Source organism: Sceloporus occidentalis, unplaced genomic scaffold (genome assembly GCF_023333645.1).
Source record: "Sceloporus occidentalis isolate IW3139 unplaced genomic scaffold, rSceOcc1.0.p SCAF_8, whole genome shotgun sequence".
Lineage (NCBI taxonomy): Eukaryota > Metazoa > Chordata > Lepidosauria > Squamata > Phrynosomatidae > Sceloporus > Sceloporus occidentalis.
In genome coordinates, this window is record NW_028316988.1 from 15778589 (window position 1) to 15801199 (window position 22611).

The following is a 22611-nucleotide window of genomic DNA, read 5'->3' on the forward strand; positions in this document are numbered from 1 at the left end:
AAAAAGAAGGGAGGGAGGGAGGGAGGGAGGGAAGAAAGAATGAAAGTAAGGAGAGAGGGAGGCGAAAGAGAAAGAAGGATGGAGGGACACACAGAGGAAAAGAAGGAAGGAAGAGAGAGAGAGAAAAGAAGGAAGGAAATGAGGAAGAAAAAGAAAAAGAAGGGAGGGAGGGAGGGAGGGAGGGAGGGAGGTGGAGAAGAAAGAATGAAAGTAAGGAGAAAGGGAGGGAGAAAGAGAAAGAAGGATGGAGGGAGACACAGAGGAAAAGAAGGAAGGAAGGAAGGAAGGAAGGAAGGAAGGAAGGAAGGAAGGTACCACCGCTGCTGCATAAGGGGCTGCTAGTAATTTGAAGCAATAACGCTCACGCTCAGAGAGAAATCTCATTTTGAGCTCCCATCCTCACTTGCTCACTTTCCTCCCTGCATTTAATTGCTCATTTATAAAACATCGGATGCCTGGCAGAAGCAAACACTTCATCCGAAAGTTAATCAACAGACATTCCCGTCAGTGACACAATTGGTCTCTGGGGGCTTCCGAGATGAATTTGTGCTCTCCTTCACCGGGGACCCTGCCAGCTCAAGGCAGACAAGTCTCCCCAAAGTCCCAAAGTTGGCTTCCAAAGACCAAGAGATGGCTGCGATGGGTTTGCAGCAGGATCCCAGAATGATGAAAGCTTCCTTATGGGTCATCAGGCCTAAACCACCACTCAGTGCCAGACACTAAAATGTCATGGGGTCCATTTCAACATTCCTGTCTATGTCCACTCAATCTCTTTTTTTAACATTGACGCAAGTAGGTTGCATCCGCACTGCAGAAATAATGTGGTTTGACACCACTTTGAGGGTCATGGCTCCATGCTACGGCATGCTGGTATTTGCAGCTTGTTGTGGCACCTGAACTCTCTGACAGAGAAGGCTAAGCAGCTCATAAACTAAACACTGTAATAATAATTGTAGTAATTTAATTCTATTTTAACACACTATTTTGGTATGTTTTTAACTGTATGCTGCTTTTTAACGTTGTAAGCCACCCTGAGTCCCAGCCTTGGGAGAAGGGCAGGATGTAAATAAATATAATAATAACAGAATAATAAAAACAAGAGTCTGGAAGAATTCAAACATCCCATCCTAATGCAGGGAGGTTAAAGACTTTCTTTCCTATGACTCTGGTCTTACATCTCACCCTTCAAGGATCTCTATAAAATACCATCCCCATGTCAACAGTTGCATCCATCCAATCTCAAACTAGGGCTATAACCCATCGCTATTTCCCTTTTCAAAGAGAAACGACAAAAAAACCCAAGCTACATTTCTGGGAGATGTCATTATTCCTGGCCAGCTGTATGACAACACACATCTCCATCACGGCGAGTTGCTGCCACGAGAACGCTCTCTACTACTGATTGTAAGTCAGCCCAATCCCCAAATGGGAAAGGAGTAGTAATTAACCCAAAGGCTTCTGCTAACTTTGAAAAATTCATAATATCGGCGCTGCCTTTCATTTCTGTGCGCCCCTTTTACCCAGGCACTCCCACCGGAGTTTCCGGAGAAGAAAACACAGCTAATATGAAAACGTTGTCTTTAAGGGAGGAAAATGGCGGAGATCAAAGGAGCGAGATTGGAAACGTGGTTTGCGGGGAGGAGGAAACTCAAGAAAGCGTGTAAAGCAAGGGCGGCAATTGTTGTTCTTTGCTACTGAGTCGGCTTTGACTTATGACGACCCTAGAAATTAAAGGCCTAGGCTGCTGCCACACTGTGGAATTAATGCACTTTGACACCGCTTTAACAGCCATAGTGCCATCCTATAGAATTTGCAGCTTGTTTCAGGTCCAGATTGCTCCGAAATAACTCACCCAACTATAAATCCCAGCTTTCCATTGCACTGAGCCATGGCAGTTCAAGCGGTGTCAAACTGCATGAATTTTGCAATGAGTCCCAGACATCAACAGCTTTGTTTTTCCAAATTCAGTGACTTCCTTGACTGAGCCAATCCATTTGTAATGTGTTTTTTCTCTTTTCCTGCTTCTTTCCACTTTCCTGAGTGAAGGCGGACTAACAACAAAAAGAAGCCGCTAAGGATGCAAAGGAGAAAGAGTAATGCTATGGAAGGAAATCTTGCATATCCATCAATGTTTCACATACATCAAAAGGATTATTAATGAGTGGGGAGCACACAAAATTACTATTTTGAGGAGTCAAGTGTGGGACTATACAGATGGACGGCATGCAGCCGCCCCTTTTGGTTCCAGATCAGTGCCGCAGCAACCGCACACAGTGGCACCCATTTGGGTGCTGCACCAAAGGTGCATCATTATGATATGCGCTGTCTAGAAGGGCATACACCAAAATGGTGCCCAGGCAGTGGCATAAGGGCTTGGAGCATGCGGATTCACCCCGCGCATAGGCCGGCACAAAGTGCCAGTCTGTATAGCCCCTAAGTTGGCATGGCCTTCCCTGAGGATGAGAGAGTGTGACTTGCCCAACGTCACCCAATAGGTTTCCATGGCCAAGTGGGGAATCGAAACCCTGGTCTCTAGAGTCACAGTCCAAGGCTCCAACCACTATGCTGTGCATGCCAGGAAAAGTGTGCATGAAAACATGGGTGCATTTTCATGTTGTTAGGCCGGGAAATCGTAAACTGATGCAAAACTGGGACAGAATGTACAGAAAGTTAAGAGGGGGAACCCTCGTGGTGAATCGACAGATTCATCCACCCTTAATTTTGGCAATTAGGAAATGGCTTTTTGATCCTTTGTACCTATTGATGCCCTGATTATTGGACAGAAAATGGGAAGGGGAAAGCATCCGATAATTAGGAAAGGCAAGACGCAATGATATTCCTCCTAATGCTTCGGTGCAGATTGCGAAGACGCAGCCGATGTCCATAGCCAATTAGCATGTACAAATCTTCCTCCCCTCCCATCCTCCCTGGCGATCTTCAATATGCCATCTTCTTCCCAATTATAGCTGTCTGAAGGCTGGGAAAAGGGAGCAGTCCATCATTATTTTCACAGTCCATCATTAGTATTTTAGGAGCTCATCGTGATTTCGTCTAAGGTACATCGAAACTAAGCTAAGGTACACCTTAAGCTAAAACGTTCCTGCAGTGTTTCAGAAAAGGGAAAGCGGAAAAGGCCTAGAGAGTCCTAGAGAAAACACTAGGCATCTGTAGGTCCTCCAGTGTGATTCTACAGTCATCTTCTGGTGGATGTTGACCATAGCGTGCTGGAGGACCTAGAGATTCCTATAGAAAACAAATATCCAGGCAGTTGTAAGTCTCCAATGTGATTTTATGGTCATCTTTTGGCAGATGTTCATCATAGCGTTGTGCTGAAGGACCTACGAATTCCTATACAAAACACTTATTTAGATCATTGTTGGTCATCCAGTATGATTTTATGGTCATTGTGTGGCAGCTGTTGACCATAGAGTTGTGATGGAGGGTCTAGAGATTACTAGAGAGGTAAAAAAAGTAATAGTAATAGTAGTAGTATTTGCAGTTTTCCCACTTTCATGTAACCCCAGAGAATGTGGAGGGCCCACTGTTCTAATTTCTGCTCATGAGATAGCGATTGACCTAAAATCACCTCAAGAGCCAAGGCAGCATCTGAAGCACTGAGCTCCGTGGCTCATAGATCATGCTTTCAGCCGTGACACTAGACTTGTGCCAAGTCTGCTGATCCAAAGGCAGGTCAGACCAGGTGCAAAGCTGCTCTCTCTTCCCTTGGCACAGCATGCAGGCATCTTATTGTCATTGCTCTATACTGAAGACGTAAATGGTCAACGGTTTCATCCTAGCGTGTGCGGACAAATAATTCCAGTACTTTTCTCCCCGCTGTGGGAGGAAATAAACATTCCTCTGCTGCATTCTCCCATATTCAAATGTCGCAAAGTACTGCAGAAAAATTATACTACATAAAACAGAGTATGGATTCCATCTATCCCCTGCAAAAACCTGCAGGTTTCCTGCACTATATATATATATATATATATATATATATATATATATATCAACAGTTTTAAGCTCATGTCACTTTGGAGGTATGCTGTTTAAATGACACATGCATCTTAAGAGGCCAGAAGCTGTGCCAAAGCTGCGCTCCACTCCTTAGGACTGGAGCATGACTTTGGTGCAGCTTCCAACCTCTTAAGATGCATGCATCATTTAAACAACATACCTCCAAAGTGACCCGAAGCAGCTTTATTTTGGCTTGTCTGTTCGGGCCCTTAGATGAATTCCTGTATAATATGGGTGTACATGTCAGAAGGTGTAAAGCAAGGGAAGCAGATGGCATAAGCCACATCTATTGTAAATGCAAACGGGTGAGCCGCCATCACACTGGAACTGCGTGCATCCTCTTCTTCTCTGATTCCTTCTGGTGCACTTGTCCTTTCCGGCAGAAGGGGATGATCGTCTCCTTCTCGCAAGGAGGACAGGCGCCCCGTGTGCTGATTGTCACATCCAATTGAATTTATTTCCAGAAGAGAGCAGCCAGAGAGTGCCAAACCTGTCACTGCTAACAGCAGGTCCAAATTGGGCTCTCGCGTTGGAAGGAAACGGAGCTGATTCTGCCTAGTGTCAAATCACTCGTCCATCTAAGCTCAGTATTTTCTACACCAGGAGTCGAAATACTGAAGGCCTCATGCAATCCTAAGGCTGATTTCATGGTCCTTCAAGACACCAGCGAGACAACCATCTCTAAAGTTTCTTTAGAGATGGTTGTCCATCAAGTGTTTCCAGCTTATGGCAAACCTAAGGCAAAGCTATCATGGGTTTTTCTAGCAACTTTCTTCAGAGGGGTTTGCCATTGCCATCCTCTGAAGCTGAGAGAGTATGACTTGCCCAAGATCTTGCCCTGTGGGTTTCTGTGAGCCCTAATCCAATGTCGAACCACTATGCCGCCATACTGGCTCCACAAAAGGTATTTATTGCCATTTCATTCAGTGCTAGTAGTGAGCAAATAGGAATTTTACATGAGAGAAGACAGTAGGGTTTGACATGCAGGAAATTCTATGCTATCTAAAATCCCAATTGCCCTAAATTGCAAAGAGGGAAGAAAGATGCTGAAATTTTCCAACAATACCCCAGTTCCAAATGTGCCAAACATCATCTAGCCCGAAAATCCCACAAAAAACTGTGCCAGGCATCATCCAGACTGTTCACACCAGAACCAGGATTTGGGACATGCAACATCCAAAGAGAACAGTGCCAGAACTGTGGGGAAAATGGACCTTTTGGTTCATGCAGACAAGGCCTCCATTAACCAAGTTTCTCTCTTTCTCAAATCGTTTCAAAACTTAAACAGGCAAATTACCTCTAGCTGACAGCGCTGCAGTAAAAGCACTTTCAAAGTCAGTCTCTTTGGAAAGTTTGAAGGCAAAGCCTTGTTTCCAGAATTGCTTCAGTCAAGCAGAGTCAACCTCCCCTTGGAGCACAAAGGCTTCCAGGAGGAGCTGGCATTCTCATTTCCCATCCTCTTTGCTCGCTGCTGTCACTTGCAAATTGACATAACAAGAAATGTACCCATTTGCATGAAAGCTATGTAGGTAGTGGCTTTGTACCCACCCTGAATGGGTTCAACCTAGAGCTGAGCTGGAACTGACTTCTCCTCATTTCATCTTGAAAAGCACCTATTTTCTGTGCTCAACGGCACACTTGCATTGCATTGTTTCATGCAGTGTTTGTCATTGAATGTGCACCTTCTCTTTCTTCTTTGCTCTTGTATTACCCAGCTTTGTTTGAGTAAAATGTAGTTTGACCCTATTAGCCCATGTAATTTTGTCGATAATGTCATAAAGCTACACAATAACAACAACTTAACATTTGTATAGTACAGGAGGAACATTGAGAATCAGCATGGTGTTGGTTGTTCCAGTAGGACTCTGGTCTACATTTGAGTTCCTGCTCAGCCATGGAAACCCATTCAGTGACACAGTAGATACCAAGGGCCCACTGTATAGCCTTTCAGAAGTCCAGAGTTTAAACCAAGCATTATTTATCTGCATGGTGATGTTTCACTAACTAGTGCATGAACAAATTGTATCTATTCCACTATAAAGCCCTTGGAAACTGGTGTGTCAGAGGACCCAAGAAGGCAAAAGAGGATGCGCAAATGATTTTCTCTTCCCAACGGATGCCCATGTGTGATCTGCCTGTTTTGTAGATTCAATTAGCCAACAGCTGAAGCTGTTCTCAGAGGTTGGTATTTGTTCTGCAGCAAAAGCTATGATGACTGGCAGAATCACTGAAGCAAGGGAAGGCACAAGCAAGCAGGGCCGCGTCTGTGCAAAAGGAATCCAGCATCTAGTTTTCCACTCTTACAAGATAAGCACTCCGAATGGCATAGCCACAATTCTCCCTGCCGCTGACATTACCAGCTTTGCCCAGAGAAGGAAAAAACCAAACTCTTTCCTCCGACATTGCTTCCCACATCAAAAGCGTAAAGACACTCTGCATAAAGATGGAGAGAATTGATTGTTCTGCTTTCGGAGTCAGGAGGTGGAGGCAGGGATTCTCATGTTCTCAAGATGGCTCCTCTTGCCAAAACCTCAAAATACAGTTTGATGGTGCTCCAACTCTTTGAGAGGAAGGGAATTCCAGGGGTACCGCCTTTTGTGCAGGTGGCATCCTGACGAGGAGAGTGTGCATGTGGCATTTTGTAGGGTATTGGTTTATGAACGTTCCTACCCAGCTTTGGGGATGTAGTAAGAATACTTGTGCAAAAATACTTGTGGGGAAAAAAATCTCCCCCTTTCATTTTTATTTCTGATATATGTTTTGTAATGGCAACACACACATACATATATTGTTGTAGTGTACCTTCAAGTCCTTTCCAACTTATGGCAACCGTAAGGCAACCCTATCATGGGTTTTTCTGTGGCTGAGAGTGTGTGACACGCCCAGGTTCACCTAATGGGTTTCCATGGCTCAGTCAGGAACCAAACCCCAACCTCCAAAGTCCATCAATCAATAGCTTTATTGTGGTCAATGAGCATATTAAAGATCTCCAGAATCCAAATCCTGTGCTCAAAACACTACACCACACTCGAAAAGTTCTCAGAAAGATAGATAGATATGGATAGTTTTTATGGTTGTTGTGTGCCTTCAAGTAATTTCCAACTTATGGCAACCCTAAGGGGAACATATTGCTGGGTTTTCTGGGGCTGAGAGTGTGCGACTCACCCAAGATCACCCAATAGGTTCCCATGACCAAGCAGGAAATTGATCCCTGATCTCCAAAGTCATAGTTCAACATTCATATACAAAACACACACACATACCTATCTACACACCCAGTCCCACTCCCTGCCTCTCACGCCTCATCTACACCTCACAAGCATTCGCCATCTTGCTCCCACTTGTTGCTCAGGGTAGAAGGCTTCATCCAACATGACTTTTCCCCATGCCTCACTGCCCAAGGAACATGGCATGGCATCTTCCAGGAATCCTTTGAGCGCTTCCTCACAACTAGATCTTTCATCACAATAGAGAAACTCTGGAACATAGTCTGAGGCTAAACCAGAGCTCTCTTGCAAAAAGAATGTGGTTTTGAGAAACAGGGAATGCCAAAGAGATGTACAATAGTACAAACACTCCCTTCCGAAATATGCCATTATCTGAGTGGTTTCCCAATTCCAGCATGTTTTCCCTTTCTAACAAGTTGAAATGCCTCTTCAAAGGTTTGATTCTTGACCGCTTAAAACAGTGGTCAAGACTGATGTTAAAAACTATAGACCCATATTTCTTTTGAATTCAGAAAAATGTGGTTCCCAAACTTGGGTTTTCCAGGTGTTTTGGACTTTGGCTTGCAGAATTCCTGACTGTTGGCCAAAGCGTCAGTGGCTTCTGGGAGTTGAAGTCCAAAGCAATCACTGCTGGAGGTTTTGGTTTTCCCTGTGATACCTTTTTGGACTCAGCCGCCACTGGAATGCAGCCCGTATACTCACTCAAAAACTTCTATAACATTCAATTTGCTCCACTGTTTTGTTAGAAAACAAAGGTGGAACAAAACTCCTACCCTGTTGGGTTACTCTATGCCTTATATTGCTCAGTTCTTTGCAAAAAGGAGATAGCCCTCATACTGCGTATCTTCAACCCCCACCTGGCCTCTTTCTCTTTCTCTCTCTCTTTCTCTTTTCTTTGGCAAGGATGATGCAGTCAAATTTAAATGCCTCTCGCAGGAGTTGCAAAAAGAGAGCTGTGAACTGAACCCCCCTGACCTCTTCCTTGCTTTCTCATTTTATTGGCCATCTGGAGACTCTGTTTCCCTTTAACAGCTTCAGCCACCCACACCAAACGCAAGAGAACGGGGGGGGGGACGATGGTGAGACCAGTCAGTTTCAAAAGTACTGAATAACCTCACGCAGAAACGTTTGCAGGGAGTGGCTGCTGCTTGCTCCGAAAAGCCTTCCTGAGCAACTAAGGTAGCCTTGATGCTGAGAGCATTACTGCCATTATGATTCGAGTAACAACATTGCCAAGTCATATCTAAGGCTGGAGAAAGCAACAGAGGGAAAGCATAACAAATGCAAAGGTCCTTGTCTTTAAGATCCTCCCGATGGGGCAAATGTAGCAGGAGATTACAGTATTGGTTGCTGTAGTCCTCATGGCATATATATTCCAATGGCTTTTCTGGGTGCATGCACACTGAAGAAGTAATGCATTGTGACCCCACTTTTAAGTGCTGTAGCTCCAGCCAACGGGATCCTGGGATTTGTGGTTTTGCAAGCCCTTTAGCCTTCTCTGCCAAAGAGTGCCAGTGCCTCATCAGACTACAAATCCCAGGGTTCTGTAAGATGGCACCCTGGCAGTTAAAAGTGGTGCCAAACGGTATTATTTCTACAGTGTAGATACAGCCCTAGTGCCGACCCACTCACAACAAACAGCACTCAAAAATGTGGAATGAGTTAACCCAGAGATGGCAACAACTACTTAGATTGCAACCAAGGAATGATACTGCTGGAATTCACACTTTTAGGAGCAAATCTGGCACCGCACCTGAGAAACTGGGGATGGGGGTTGTTCTGAAGTGATCGGGTTGAGGGTGCACACAACACGCAATGCAAAACCAAACAGAAGCCACAAGGTGAGCAATTAACAAGTTGCCTGTGGCTTCTTCAAAACAAGGCAAGCCCCAAGACATTTTGTTGCCCGAGGCGGATGAGACTGTGCCTCCCTCACCTCCCAGCATTTTTCATACACAGAAGCTAAATTGACTGGCAGCTCAATCTCACTTTGACGTTGGCAGGAAAATGACATCTTCCACTGCAACTCGGGGCTGCAGGCTGGTTTAGGGAGCACAGGGTAGACTCTTTTTAAAATAAGAGTTAAAGTACAATATTTATATTGATCTGTGGATAAGTTGACTCAGATTTTATACTGATTGACTTATATATGAGTATATACAGTACTCTGTGCAAGTGTGGTCAATGCTTGATGCACCAAGGTCCATGACATCACCAGAGGTTGCCCCTTGTGACAGCCATCAGGAACTATCTCCAGATCTTTGGCTTCAGCCCTGAAATCTCTCCTGACCTCACAATCTCAACTGTTGCAGCTTTGAAGGAAGAGGAACCTGGATACCCAATTCATCCAAGCAACCGGGTCCCCTTCAGTTGTGCCTTGCTGTTTGCACAGCCTTATCAATGGCAGGCCCATTGGTTTAATTGATTTCTTACTATGGTGTCTTTAAACACACATGCCCACATCTGCTATAGAGTGCTGTGTGTCATTTCCTCTGACTGATCTCTCTCCAGAAAGGGGTTTCGATGGTACCCAGCAACGGATAACAAGCCAGCGCATTTGAGATCTGGGCTTTTATTGGATTAACACAAAAGGAGCGCTGACCTGAGTGTAATTATATTAGACAAGGTAATTATCTTCCCTTTCATCAAACTTTATGCTCTCCTCTCTGTAACTAAGGCTGCAAATCCTAAACACGAGGGAGTAAACCTCAATGAACTCCATGGGACTTGCTACTAAGTAAAGGTGCTTAGCATTCCCCTATTAGTTTGTAGTCAACAATTTGCACACATATATAGGTTGAGCATGCATGCACACACACACACATATATACATATATACAGGTTGAGTATCCCTTATCTGGAATTCCAAAATCTGAATTACTCCAAAACCCAAACCTGTCCACATGGGCGGCTGAGAGAGTGACACTTTTGCTTTCCAACGGTTCAATGTACACACACTGTGCTTCATGCATAAAATTATGTACAAAATTACCTCCAGGCTATATGTATAAGGTATATATGAACCATAAATGAATTTCATGTTTTGACTAAGGTCCCGTCTTCAAGGCATTTTGTTACGTATATGGAAATATTCCAAAATCTGAAATGCAAAACACTTCTGGTCCTAAGCATTTCAGATAAGGGCAACTCAACCTTTATGTGCATACACATGTGCACACACACTGGCATTTTTCTTTGCAACACTTTCTGTGTTTTGTTTTTGTAAACCAAATCTTGAAGCAGGTGAGGTCTTTCTACCCATACAGGTGTCGGAAGAGTCCCCAAAGCAAGGATAGCGAGCAGCACATTGATAAACTGTTCATCTCAGACCAGTGACGATGGCACAGTCTGCACCCACCAGGATAAGGAATTGCTGACTTACAGATGTGGGCACTGGTTGTTTAACAAATCCTTCCGCATCCCCCGAGACTATTATTCAAAGCAATTAATTACGATCGGAGGCAGTTAATTGTACTAATTATGTTCATTTTCAGAATGGGTGGCTTAATTGCCACCTTCCACCTCCAAGAAGCTGGCTGTGTGCTCTTCTGAGCGCTTGTCCTCTGGCCCTCAAGCCTTCCATTCTCCAAAGAACGTGTCCACACACAACAATTTGCCACCTGCAGCCCTCTCAATAATTACAATGGTGGGTCAGACCTCTTCGCGCACGCCCCAAGCACAAGAACATCTCCCCCACAAAAGAAAAAGAGCTCCAGACATGAGCAGCTTTCTCATGTCACCCATCTGGTACCATAGAAAATAGCCCCTGGCAGAATCCCTATGGCTGAATTGGTGGGAGATTCAGGACATACCCAAAGAAGTATATCTCCACTTGGCACCTGGTTAAATTATGGCATTGATGCCCAGAGAAATTAGAGACAGGCTGTCAACCACGAGGTAACAGATCAAAACAGAGAAATAGGCAACCATTTTTTGGTTAAAGATGGAGTACTGGTTAAAGATGGAGTACTTGAGCATTGGATGATGACTTTGGAGACCAGGGTTTGATTCCCAGCTCGGCCATGAAACCTACTGGGTGACCGTGGGCAAGTTACACTCTCTCAGCCTCAGGCTGTTCACCTCCTGTGAACAAACCTTGTCAAAGAAAACCCCATGATAGGTTTGTCTTAGGGTCACCATAAGTCAGAAATGACTTGAAGGCACACAACAACAACAAATTGCCTGGGCAGAGAGAGGAACACATAGCTGCCCCCAATCCTCTTCTTTTCTTGTCTTCTCTTCCTCTTCCTCCTTCTCCCAGTCATTCCTCATTCTTATTAATCTTGCGACACGACAGTGAGATCCTTCGGCTGTCATCCCTGCCTTGGGTTATTGATGGGCTTTAATGAGCAGCTCCAGCTTCGTACCCATATTTCACAGCCAGGCAGACACACTGAGAGCAGGCCTGGCACTTTGTCTTGCAATCCGAAAACAAACACCCGCAACTCTCTCCTCCCTCTCCGGTGCCCCTCTGGCTCATTTCTCCATGTCAGAGCATAGGAGCTCTCCTTCATTTGAGGAAGGCACAGAGTCTCTCCCTCTCTCTATCTCCAGAAACAGTGGGGGAAGATCCACCAGGTTCATCCATCAGACCCTGGAGATTAAGCAAAGGCACCGAAGAAGCTGGAGAGAGACAGATGGAAGTTGTTTCTTCAGCCGATCCATCATGGCTGACTCACGCAACAACCCAAGCACCACATTCACCCATGCAATCACCTTCTTATTTCAGCCACAGTTGGTGTTGTCCTCCAGAGGTGTTTTCTTTTCTGCAAACTCTACTAGATCCTCACCATTGACTACGCCTGCTTGTACTGATGGCAGGTGTAGGCCAAATAAACCCCCGTTTCATAGCCCTGGCCTGCAAATATCCCAAAGCAGCTGAAAACTCTCAAGTTGGAATCCTGGGATTGGTAGTTTTGCAAGGTCTTTAGCCTTCTCTATCAAAGAGTCCTGGTGTGTCACCAAACTACAAATCTCAGGATCCTGTAGGATGGAACCAGGGCAATTGAAGTGGTGTGAAACTGCATTATTTGTACAATTTGTACAATGTAGATCCGTCCCTAGAAGGGACATGACATGACATGACATGACCATGATTGTCATCTTCAAATATTTAAAGGGCTGTCATGGAAAAGAAGGGACAGGTTTGTTCGCTGTTGCCCTAGGAGGTAGTATTAGGTCGAATGGTTTGAAGTTACAGGAGGGCAGGTTTTGATTGAACATTAGAAGGAACATCTTGACAGTAAGAGCGGCTTGGCAGTGGAACCAATTGCCCAGAGAGGTCTTCTCTGGACATCTTCAAAAAGAAACTAGACAGCAACCTGCTGGAGATATTCTACCTGGAATTTCTGCACTGAATGGATGGACAATGGCTATGAGGTACTTTCCAACTCTTGTTAGTTTATGGTTCTATGGGGCATCTTAGCCCTGATACACTGAAACCACAATGTAATCTGGCACCTCCTTCATGCATGTCCAAACGTGCCCTGGGAGACGTTTGGCTTTAAATTAGTCATCTGTAAAGAAAAGAGTCCCTTTCCTTTCCTTTCCCTTCCTTTCTCTTAATCACATCAGAGGAAAAGATCCATAGCCTTTAAGAAATATGTACCCAAGACAGAAAAGCACACTGTTCCCTTCCACCTGGGGGAAAAGAAATTAATTGATTCAGGTCAAATCGGCAGCAAGGCCTTGGGAATGATTTGACAATAATTACTGTAATAAAAGATCAGAATTAGGGGAGGGAACCAGCTCCAGCTGCTTCAGCCGCACATTAGCTGCAAGAGAGATCTGATAATTCAATTGAAACCGCGTTCTAATAAGCAAAGGCTGGAAAGTTGGAAAGGTCGGAAAGTTACATTTTAAAAGGATTGTGTTGCAATTCCAAAGCCCCCAGAGTACAGCTGGCCCTCCACATTGGTCACTTTGACTTGTGTGGATTTGGTTATTTGCAGTTTTGATGGATATGTCCTCTAGGAATCTCTAGGTCCTCCAGCGCAACTCTGCCAGAAGTTGACCATAGAGTTGTGCTGGAGGACCTAAACGTTTGTTGAGAAAACACTTCTCTAGGCATTTGTAGGTCCTCCAGCATGATTCTGTGGTCAACCTCTGGCAGATGTTGACCATAGAGTTGCACTGGAAGACCTGGAGAGTCCTAGAGAGGTGTTATCTCAAGTCAAAAGAACTGCGGGGTTTTTTATTTGCTGTTTCTCCACATTCATGGGGTCCTTCACCCCAAACCCCAGCAAATATGGAGGGACCCAAAGTCTCCTAAGTCATATTCCAACACTAACACCAGATTACCACAACACACTGGCTCTGATATAAATGCAGCCCCCATCAATATTTGCCTAGTTATCAAAGAAACAATTAGATTCCAACGACTGTTTTTGATGCTGTTGCTAATTTTCTTGATGCTTTTGCATTGATTTCAGGTTCCCTGTTTATTGATGTGTTGGTTGCTTTCCGGCTGTATGCTCACTCTGGAAGCCAATCTAGGGCATCATACGCAGGTGAACATAAAAAGGTGCCTTATACCATACAGATGAGTATTATATATCCAAGTTTGATTTTATATACACACACACACACACACACACACACACACATACATATACATTCATTCATTCATTCATTCATTGGGGCAGACTTTCATAAATGACAGAGAACATGGCCAATAACCAGGGACTGTGCATGTTGCATAAAACCTTTGGAAGACATTGGGTTTCTTGGTTGATTCATTGCTTCCCATTAGAGTCTTTCCATGTCTTTTTTCTTTCTGGATGTAGTCAGATGGATTTAAATACTGACCCTCCATTCCCATCTATGTGCATCCAGAGGGAAAAAATCAAGGAACTTCAGATGCCCAATGAAGCAACATAAGGCTATGGAGAAAAAAGGATTATCCTTGGGAGATAGGATTGGCAGCATAAGGCTTGCCATGCAGGAGGTGGGAAGACCAACTGCATGGGAAATAATCCCTTTCGTCAGTCAAGGTTTATGTTTAGTGCTTCAGAAGGAGAAGCCACTCCATACAGCATTCACGTTGGAGATTCATCATGACACATAAGAGCAAGTTGTTGCTTTATTAAAAAGAAACAACCCAGCCATTCCTCCTTGTGTAAGCTCCCGCCCACTCCATTCTTCCAACCACCGCACAAAACCCCGAAGCGCACCATCCTTTATATGGCAGCGATGCAAAGTCATCTCTCATGGCTTTGAATAGAAGGCTTCGCTGTCAAAAAAACCTCACACTCGGAGGGCTGCGAAAGGAAAGGGCGCTTGCTCTGAGGCAGCAGCAGCAGCAGAAAAGGCAGCCAGGAGATGTGTTGTGGGAGATACAAAGAGCCAGATGAGAATGAACAGCGTAAGAGAGAGGAAGAGAGGATGCTTCAGGGTGTGGCTCAGAGAGGAAGGGAGCCACACGCTGCCGCAGCCATCGCCTTCTGAGTTGGTTTGAGAGATGTAGGTCCTTCAATAATAGATGAAGCCTTTCTGTAGCAAACAAGGACGGGTTTGTGAGTACAGTTCATCTCCGCTTTGCCGCGTTGCTCCTGAGAGCGTACAGTAGGGAGAGCGGCACGCAGATGCTATGCAGGAATAAATATGATCCAGATCTTGTTTGCAACCCACCTCTGCCTCATGGTTTTGGTCTCAGTGGACCCTTGCTGAAGCCCATCATTAAATCGGGGGCTGCATAGCAACCCTGCCACCGTCCCACTTTAACAGATCCTCCAATTCACAGTAGCCGAATTCACACTTTTCCTTCCACTGAGCACCATGCTGCACATGAAGCTAAATGTGCCTTTTTTTCATTCTGTGGCATGTGTGTTTCAAAATGCAAGTTGACACTGCTGGGATGGCAACTTACTGTATATACTCATGTATAAGTCTAGACATTTTCAGCAAAAAAACCTGACCCAAAAAACTGGGTCGACTTATCTGCAGGTCAATGTAGGTACTGTACCTTAACTTTGATCAAAATAGGAACCATCTTCTTCTCTGAGCAGAGTGGTGAAAAGCAAGAGCTTAGTCCATCCCAGGAGACTCTAAAAGACGCACCTATCACCTCTATTTTCTATTCCATAGTGCTGCTTCTGCCCTCTTTGAATGTCAGGGTTGGAAAATAGCAGTGTGCTTTAGCACCATATTTCTTTCCTTCATCCTTTAAATCCCTTGTCACATGTTCCTAAGTTTTACCCTCTACTGATACATGGCTTATATCAAAATCCATAAATTTGGCCTTGAAACTTGCCCTTGACTTATACATGAGGTTGACTTATAGATGAGTATATATGGTAAGCAGAATGGAAACTATGGCAGGTGACAAATGTGCTGTTAACCTCCTCTCCTTTCTTCTCCTCATGACCAAAGAACCTCTCCTTCCCATCGCAGGGAGCAAAGTTCCTATTGGCATGCGATAGCAGCTTCTCTGTAGGAGGAATAAAAAGGTTTAATTACGAATGGCTTCCCCTAACCATGACAGCCATTTGTGAGGCTACACAAGGCTAAAAAATGGGATTTTAACAAGATGAATGTGTCTTTGGCCAGTACTTATCACATGATCACGTGTCCATTCTGCTGTTGCCTTTTATTCCATTTGTCACTACAGTGCACCTTTTCATTGATGGGGAAAACCCGTCAATGGGCTCTCAATCTCACTGCTATTCCATTACTGTCTTTCTGCTTCTCTCCTTCCTTCCGCTTGCAGCGATCATGGCTGCCAACACCTTCCCAAAGCCAGCTGCTGGGTGCACATTCACACAGTTAGGGTTGCCAGGAATCACTCCAGAGCCAAAGATTTCCGGGCCCAAACCGGAGACCTAGGAGTGGCCCCTGGTGATGTCAAAAGGCTAAACACAGTAGCTCACAGCTTGTTATTCAAACATACATGCACATTGAGAGAACATATTTTCCTGGTTGGAAATTAAAGAGTGTTTGCAATTTACAACATTTGACTTATATTTATGCACCTTTGCAAGGATTAGTAAACTGCACAGGTGGAAGGCTTGCTACCTAAAGTTTGCATTCAGTTTTATCTCTTACCTAGAACTGACCCAAAAAAAACCTTGGGAGAACTGAAACGCATCACCACACCTGTTGCCCAGAGGTGATCCATGAAAACCAGAGATTGAGGACCATACCCAGAAATCTAGCAACTCAAGGACGCATAATGCTCACTACTGCTACCTAAGCACATAGTTACAATATCGACTTATATTGGGAAAATCCTGGCAAGGCTAAAATTTGGGCTTAGAAGTAATACTAGGTTGGAAGAATAAGGTCTACCCAAAGCCACCGATGGTACTAAGAGCATAAAACAAGATTTGACTGAGGAAGAACCCAGCCTCAGACTGGATCACATCTATGCCTAGAAAAGTCCAGAATACCAGAGAAGCTCTGGAACTTTTATTCCTAGTCTTAAAAAATGGAGGAAGGAAGGAATGAAAGGAGGGAAAGTATCCTCATCAAGATGATTAGATCAAACATTTGCTATTCCACCTACTCACCGGCTCCAGCTTTGACGTCAGCGCCCAAATGCATTAACTATATTTGTCATCCCTGTTCTAAAAATATCCGTGCCATAAATTTTAGAATAAAGAAGAGAAGGAACCAGGGACGGTGCTCCTGCAGAATGCCTCAGGTCCTGCCAGAGATCAAAAGCACCTCAAAGCCGTAGCAACTCTCCTAGAAAGGCCACCGGTTATTCACGGAAGTAGGCAGTCCCTCATGTACAGATCATACGGAGCAATGATGGTAGCACTGGAAGATCAATCCAAGCAAGAGGAATGTTTGGATAAAGCCAAGCCTCTCTATCAAAAGCGAAAGAATCGTGCATTTCAACAGATTGCCATTGCAAACAATGCAACAAATAAACTTCCCATCCAAGCTGATGGGAGACAGAGAATGAAAGTATGGGTAACAAGGAGTTTATGGTTAAAGAACTCAGTCTTTGCAAATTGCGATATAAACTGACTTGGTTATGAGTGTTCAGGTTAGGACTTGGTTATCTGTCAGCTTTCACACTTCCCAAATGTTCTGAGGCAGTTCTCAGCTTTAAAAATGTCTCAGAATACATTTAAAAATGCACACACAACTGTACAGAGAAACAGCCAAAGCATATGGTTAAATGTTGGACCGGGACTGAAGGGTTCAAATCCCTGCTCAGCCATGAAAACCACCTGGGTGACCTTAGGCAAGTCATGCTCTCTCGGCCTTAGAGGAAGGCAATGGCAAACCATGTCTGAATTACTCTTCCCAAGAAAACCCTAGGACAGGGTTGGTGTAACTCAGGTGGGCAGAGTACTTTGGGCATTGGACTGCAACTCTGGAGACCAGGGTTCGATTCCCAGCTCAGCTAAAACTCACTGGATGATCTTGGGCAAGTCACATCTTCTCACAAATCTTTCCAGGAAAACCCCATAACAGGGTCACCTTAAGGGTCTCCAGAACTTAGAAACAACTTTAAGGCACAACAACAAGTCAGTGTTAACTTGAAGGCAGAGAACAACTAAAACATTACTACCTTTAGGGAGCTGGTGTGATGTAGTGGTTTTGAGCGTTGGACTAGGGGCATGTCTACATGGGCTGAATAAAACAGCCTTATCTAGTTGCTGTTATTTTCTTATATCACGCCTTTCTCCCAATATAGGGACTCAAGGCAGATGTGAAAAGATGTCATTTGGACATCTTTTCACAGCAAGATGTCCAAATGACAAAAGGGGCAATTGGGACCAAACCTGGGCCTTTTCATCACCTCGGGTCTTTAACCCAGAGGGGGAAAGTGGAGATTTATCCCAGTTTCATCCCTGAGGGTTTACATTTCCTACTCTCTTTCATGCTCTCAGATATTTGACTTATTCAGCAAGGCTTTTTTATATTCTTAGAAAACCTATCCATGTTGACTAAGTAACAAATCACAATAACATTTTGGATTTGGGTTTGTATCCTTATGCACTATGCTCAATGGAAACTACTCTCTACTCCAGCCTAAATTAGGGATGCCATAACCCGGTGGCCCCCGTGACAAACCCGCTTTTGGGGGGGCCCTCCCGGTCCCGGTCCGGTTTGGCCCCTAGCCCCCGGTTCGAGCTTCCCCTGCCTCCTCCCCGCCGTCCTGTGCGCGGCTGTGCGCCACTCTCCCCACCTGGCGCACTGGCGTAGCCTAGAGAGCAGCTCTTCAAAACATCTGCCACTCAGAGCTATTGGCCAGCCCACTTGGTATATAAACCTTGCAAGAGGCATTACTTTCCAGGTTACAGTGAGAAAAGAAAAAAAGGCCATAAATCATTCATGTTGTCTGGGAGTTTAATTGCTTCATCTTTTAAATGTATACGGCGTCAGTATTCTTGTAATTCTTTATCACAGGATCGTTTTTGAGGCCCTAAACACCTTTACTTGTAATATGCAAATTTCTCCCAAAGCTGACCAATGGGAAAGAAGCAATCAGTCCTCCACTTGGGTTGGTTTTCAATGGCTTGGTACAGGAAGAGCTTTTGCCTTGCTTGTAAATAGGAAGGGCTTTGGGGTAGCAAAAGGCTACAGAAATAGTTTGACCCCCCCTTAAACATCCATGGCTCAGTGCTATAGGATTCTGGGAATTGTAGTTTCTTGTGGCACCAGAGCTGTTTTGACAAAAGGAAGCGTTGCCTGGGGGCAGAGCGGTGGAAGAGAGGAAGCTGCGATGATGAGGAAAAGCAGGGGCTCCTCCGCATGGTCCTGGCACTTCCCTTGGCTCCCTCCCTCCTCCTCCTCCTCCTCTCAGAGCTCATTCACACTCCTTGGCTTTTCTCCCCCCCCCCCCCCCCCGTGCACTTTGAGACCCCTTTAACTGCCAAAGCTCAATGCTCTGGAATTCTGGTGTCTGTGAGGCATTTGGCCTTCTCTGTCAGAGAGCTCTGGTGCCACAATCGACTACAATTCCCAGGATTCCATAGCACTGAGCCCTGGCAGTCCAAGCAGTGTGTTTTGGACACAGAGATCCTCCAAATGAATCCAGTCCCTAGCTTTTATATCTCACACACACACTGCAGGAATAATAACCCACTTTGAGACTGCTTTAACTCAGTGCTAGGGAATCCTGGGAATGCGAGTGTTTGGGAGACATTGAGACTTCTCTGTCAGTGATGGCTCTGAGGCCACAATAGACTACAATTCCCAGGATTCCCCAGCACTGAGCTGTCTCAAACTGGACCATTTCCTCAGTGTGGATGCACCTGGGGAGGAATTCTGGGCACTGCAGTTCAACTACGTTTGGAGGGTTATGGGACTCCCTGTCAGAGATAGCTCTGGGGCCACAATGTACTACAATTCCCAGCATTCCCCAGCACTAACCCAGGACAGTTAAATCACTCTCAAACTGGATTATTTCCTCAGTGTGGATGCAGCTTTGGTGAGGAACTCTGGGCATTTCAGTCCAGCATTGTTTTATTTCAGCAGTGTATTTTGGACCAGAGACAAGGTGACCAGGCATCCTCCTCATTTTCCAGGACATGCCCTCTTCTGTCACATTTCAAAATGTCCTCCATTTGGATTATGGCTAAGAAGCATGGATTTATAATTACATGGGTGTTTTTAGCTTTTATTTTTGGCCATGTCCTACATTTTTTTGCTTGGGTGCCCTACATTTTGGGGTGAGGGCATTGGTCACCTTGGTCAGATAGCTTTCCAGGGGTTTAACTGCCATTCTGCTGTGGAGCTGGAACAGAGCACCATTCCCAGAATTCCATAGCATTCAGCCGAGGCAGTTAAAGTGGTCTCAAACCAGATTATTTCTCCAGTGTAGATGCAGCCCAAGCCTTTTGCCTCTCTTATGCCTGAGATTTCAAAGCCCAGCCCTGGCACCACAACAAACTACAAATCCCAGGATTCCATAGGATGGAGTGATGAGAGTGAAAGCAGTGTGGCAGCAGCCTAAGTGTGCTTAATGCAGTTCTTAACATGGTGCACCTCTTGCCTACAGAGTCTCCCAGGCCCCAGCGGGGCTTGGGAGAGGCTGTCTCCCAGGCCCAGCGAGGCCTTGGGGAAGGTTTAAAAATGTAGGACCTTTTTTTTTTTGTGAATTTCCTGGCCAGGAAATAATTTTTAAAAAATGTCCTACATTTTTAAACCTTGTCCTACATTTTTCCCGGTTTTGAGGTCCTCCGGGATGGCAACCCTAGCCTAAATGCATGTAGGATGTTATTTATTGTTATTATTTTAATTGATTAATCTTGCCCAGGAAATCTATTAAGCATCGTTGCCCCAGGTAAGTCTGTTCCTGGCTGCAGTCTCGAGCGGCACGGTCCAGGAACAAATCTTAGCACACGTCCTGACATTTTCATTGACTTGCTCGGGTTTCATTAGGTGGAAACCACAAAGCTGCCCGCTGCAAACCTTTCCCTTGGAATTCTCCTTGGAAGGAGAACAAGACACCGAGAATCAAGCCAAAGCACTTTGGAAAGGGCAAGACAAACGAAACATCAAAGGCGAGGCTGGGAAAAGGACCCCTCTGAACAAAGCATCGGCACTCAGTCCAGAGAAATGGCCAGGTTGGTTTGATCCTGGGCAAAGAGCTTGCTTTGTAGAGATCAAACATCCTCCCCACATTAATGTTCAGCTTTCATGCAGTCAAGCTTTTCCTTTGATATAGATAGATAGATAGATAGATAGATAGATAGATAGATAGATAGTGTGTGTGTGAGAGAGAGAGAGAGAGAGAGAAGGATGGATAGGCAGCGACCAAGGCAGGACATTTAGAAGAGAGGTCTCTCTGGTGAGGTTTACATTTATTTTGAGACCCTCTACTTCATTTTTAAGCTATACTCCATTTTTGAGAGCCAGCATGGTGTAGTGGTTTGAGCTTTGGAATATGACTCTAGAGAACAGGATTCAAATCCCAGTTCAGCCATGGAAACCCACTGAGTGACCTTGCCCAAGTCACACTCTCTCAGCCTCAGAGGAAGGCAAAGGCAAACCTCCTTAGGGTCACCATAAGTCACGAACGACTTGAAGGCACACAACAACGACAACAACAACTCCATTTTCCCTCCAATGTCTGTATTGAACTCAGTCCTAGTGGAGTGAATCTCCCCACTATAAAACTTATCTAACAAACTTTCATATTTGCCTGTTATTTGCATAGCGTTATTTCACTGAGGTGAGCGACAAGTGGCAATGCCAGACGTTCCCATTCCTGCACTCTTCAAAACAGGGATCCCATTGCGCTTGAAAAGGAATCAACGCTGTGCAACTAATTACAAATGCCAAGGAGATAATTGTTAACAAAGCATTTAAGGACATCTTAATTGGAACTGAAAGAAAGAGAGAATATTGCAAAAAGAAAGAAAGAAAAGAAAATCCATGTAAAAGCAATCATCCTGACAATTGTTGTTTTGTTGTTTTGCACCTTCACGTCATTTCCAACTTGCAGCAACCCAAAGGCAATGCTATCATGGGTTTTTCTTGACACGATTTGTTCAGAGGGGGTTTGCCTTTGCCTTCCTCGGAGACCAAGAGAGTGTGACTTTGTGACTTTGCCCAAAGGCACCCAGTGTGCTCCTATGGCTGAGCAGGGATTCGAACCCTGGAGTCCTAGTCTGACGTTCAGCCAGTTTGCCCTGCTCTTTCTCTCTTGGAGATAGGACCAGTCTGAAGCCAAAATTCATGTACGTTTCATATACGCCTTGGACACCTAGCTTGAAGGTAATTGTATAATGCCTTTTTAAATAAATTTGCACATGGAACAAAGTTTGTGCACACCAAACCGTCCAAAAGCAAAGGTTGCCGCAGTCTTGTTTTGGATGCTAATGCAAATTCTGAAATGGTCTCATTTGTGCTGGAAATCCACAAGGCCTTGTGCCTCCATTGATATGACTGGCATGGGCACACCCTTCTTCTCCAGCTTCATTTTGTTCCCTCGCCACCATGATGCTGCTACTACGGCGAGCATTTGCCTCTTCCCATCCTCCATCATGCATGAACATTGCTCTCCCTTTTACATTTTTCCTTCTGAATTATTTATCCATAGTGCCAAAGCTGGGGAAGAAGAGAGAGAAGTGCAGCTGGCGGAAGAGAGAGAGAGAGAGAGAGAGAAAGACTGACTTAAGGAACTAGGTTGGAAAAGGGACAGATCCAATACTCTCCTCCTCTGCAGGTCAAGACCTGAGTCTCCATCTCTTGGTCAAACCGTGGAGAGCCTTCTTCTTCCAGCCATCGTCCAAACCTTCAAAAATACCGAACATGATGTTTAGGGAAAGTATGAGAAACGTTGTCCAGAGACAAGGAAAGGCCCAGGCTTGATTCAGAGAGGCATCTCTGCACGGATATAAAATATGAATGCCTATGCCCATCAATAAGGATGCTGCCTGGCACGCCGCTTTTATATGACTCC

The 22611-nt window shown here is 44.9% G+C and overlaps 1 protein-coding gene across 8 annotated transcripts in view; it reads right to left on the reverse strand.

Annotated features, from left to right (window-relative positions):
* Positions 1–22611, reverse strand: part of LOC149308021 (voltage-dependent N-type calcium channel subunit alpha-1B-like) — a 170986-nt gene that overhangs the window by 121590 nt on the left and 26785 nt on the right. The gene's annotated exons all lie outside the window — the stretch shown is intronic.